Below are 3074 nucleotides of genomic sequence, written 5' to 3'. Positions count from 1 at the left end.
AATGTGGTGGAACTGCATCTCTACGAAAAATACAAAAATTAGCTGGGCATGGTGTGGGCACCTATAATCCCAACTACTTGGGAGGCTGAGGCGAGAGAATCGCTTGAACCCAGGAGGCAGAGGTTACAGTGAGCCGAGATCACACCATTGCACTCCAGCCTGGGTGACAACAGTGAAACTCCATCTCAAAAAAAAAATTAAAGTAAAACTGTTTGCCAAGTTACATATATATGTATATGTGTGTGTGTGTGTGTGTGTGTATTTAAAAGTTGGCTGGGCACGGTGGCTCAAGCCTGTAATCCCAGCACTTTGGGAGACCGAGGCTGGTGGATCACTTGAGGCCAGGAGTTCGAGAACAGCGTGGCCAACGTGGCGAAATCCCCATCTCAATTAAAAATACAAAAATTAGCCAGATGTGGTGGTGTGTGCCTGTAATTCCAGCTACTCAGGTGGCTGAGACATGAGAATCACTTGAGCCTGGGAGGTAGAGGTTGCAGTGAGCAGAGATCACGCCACTGCACTCCAGCCTGGGTGATAAACTGAGACTGTCTCGAAAAAAAAAAAAAGATAGTGTTTTAACAAACTCATTGACCCAGGAACTCCAATTTTAGGAATATATTCAATAGAAAAGAAATTTAAAAGTACAAAAATATATACAGATAGAACTATTCACACAACATTGTATGAGTGGAAACAACCAACAGGGGACTGGTTCAATAAATTATGGTGTATTAATACAACCGAATTTTATGAAAAAGAATGAGGTGTGTCTTCATATGCTGATATAGAATGATTTTCAAGGTGCATTGTTAAGTGAATTTTGCTGTCATGCGAATAAAAACGGGAACATAGGTATATAAACTATTTCTAGAAGAATAATGAAAAGCTGATGATAATGTTTATTTCTGGGGGAGGAGAACAGGAAAAAGATTTAGTCTTTGTATTTGATTTTTCAAAATATCATGTACTTTCATGCATTTGTTTCCATTTTTAAAAGCAGTAATGTTATAGGTAGAGAGGTAGTGCTTCAAAGCGGTGTTTACTAGCCCGGCTCCAGGTCAGAATTTCTGAAGGGGCCTTGGCATCATTAAGCTCCTCCCCTCTGGATTGGATGGCCCACAGAGGGGTGTTTGTTATTGCCACTTTACAGCAACTTAGGCACATGAACAAATCCCTGTCATATACACTGGAGCTTTTCCCACTCACTTTTCACTTACCATTTATCAACCAATTTCAGCCCTACCTGTACCCACAGATGTTGCTTCTCCTGTTACAGAGCCCCTGCATTCCTGGGGCTGCACCCACCACCTGGTGTCTTCTGTCTGGGAGCATTTGCGTTGCTTACTCCTACTGCCAGTGGCCCATATCCTCCCATCCTCTGCTTTTTTGATCTCCTGAGGTGGACCTGTGCCCATGGCTAAAGACAGACACCCCTCCGCTTCCAGGTTTCTTTTCTCTTCCACATTCTCTAAAGAAGAACTATTCATTTTATAGAGTACTTTCATCTCCAGCCCAGCTAGAATCTTTCCCATTTCTAAACCAGAGGGAGGCAACTATCTTTTTTACTCCTCCGTCTTCCTGTCAAGTACTGGCATATTTAGCAAGATGTAGGTAGAATTTGTTGAGATAAATTTTCATACATATTTCCTGGGTATGTTGCTCTAACCCCTTTTAGTCACCCAAGCCTTATAAAAAGTGTCTCCACAAAAGAGTCTTTCAGCAACTGTCCACCAAAGAGAAGTGATGTCCAACAAACTGAATAGTACATTGTGATGATAATAAACATGATTCTGTAAAAGCGCTTACCTGGTTTTTATGATGCACAAATGCCAGCTGTCTCTTTGCACTCTTTTTCTGCTGTGACCATGTAAACCTAAAGTGACAATAGAGAGACTCTCCAAAGATAATGAATTTATTCAGGAGTAGGCATTGCAATGCAGAATGCATGTACCTTGGTTCCCTATGGGCATATTCAGGAAGGCAAGGATTTTAAAGGTAAAATGAGGAAGGTTACAGAAGTTGTTTTGAAACAATTATCCTTGCCTATTCGCATCAATAACAAGGGTAATGTTAGTTCCGGGTTGGACAGGCAGTTGCTATGCAGATGTCCTCCCAAAAATATTTTTTGTGTGAAGGTGCAGTGGCCTTTGTGCAAGGTTGCGGTTTTGGCAGTCTTCTGTGATAGCTTATTATCAGGCAACCATGTGTGAGAACCCTGCTTCACGGCCTTCCCTAACTCCATTTTGTCAGAGTGCAACACAAGTGACTCCATTTTGATTCAGACAACTTTCACAACCACATTAATTTTTACCACACAGTCCTCAAGATGGTATCTCTGCCTTTGTCCTCCATTATCCCAAATCATTAACCCACTTTCCTTGAAATATGTTCCTTATTTTAAGCAAACTAGATATTTTAAAGGCAATATTTATAAACAAGGAAAAAGAAAAGAGCTAAGAACTGTTTGTTATAAAAAGATTCTTCTCTTTATATACTATTTCATCATGGCACTCTTTAAAAGCATGCCGGAGTCACAATTTTGATGTGGTTTAATGTATGATAGCTCTCTGTTATATAAGCCTGTCACTTCACTGATGTTACGTTCTTACTATATAGGAAGGAAAAGTACATACAAAATTCAGTTCAGACTTGGAAATTAAGTCAGCATTAATATACTTAAGTTACAGCACAGCCATTACTTGGTATATGGGTAAAGAACCATGCCATCTGGCTGGGCGCAGTGGCCCATGCCTGTAATCCCAGCACTTTGGGAGGCCGAGGCAGGCGGATCACTTTAGGTCATGAGTTCAAGACCAGCCAGGCCAACGTGGAGAAACCCTGTCTCCATAAAAATTACAAAAATTAGCTGGGCATGCTGGCGTTTGCCTGTAATCCCAGCTACTCAGGAGGCTGAGGCAGGAGAATGACTTGAACCCAGGAGGTGGAGGTTGCATTGAGCTGAGATTGTGCCACTGTACTCCAGCCTGAGGGACAGAGTGAGTGAGATTCCATCTCAAAAAAAAAAAAGGTGGAGGGAACCATGTGATCTAATCTCAGCTCTCTTCTTATTTTCT

Source organism: Symphalangus syndactylus, chromosome 1, assembly GCF_028878055.3.
Source record: "Symphalangus syndactylus isolate Jambi chromosome 1, NHGRI_mSymSyn1-v2.1_pri, whole genome shotgun sequence".
NCBI classification, from domain to species: domain Eukaryota; kingdom Metazoa; phylum Chordata; class Mammalia; order Primates; family Hylobatidae; genus Symphalangus; species Symphalangus syndactylus.
The sequence above is the reverse complement of the archived record's forward strand: the minus strand, read 5'-3'. Positions refer to the sequence as shown.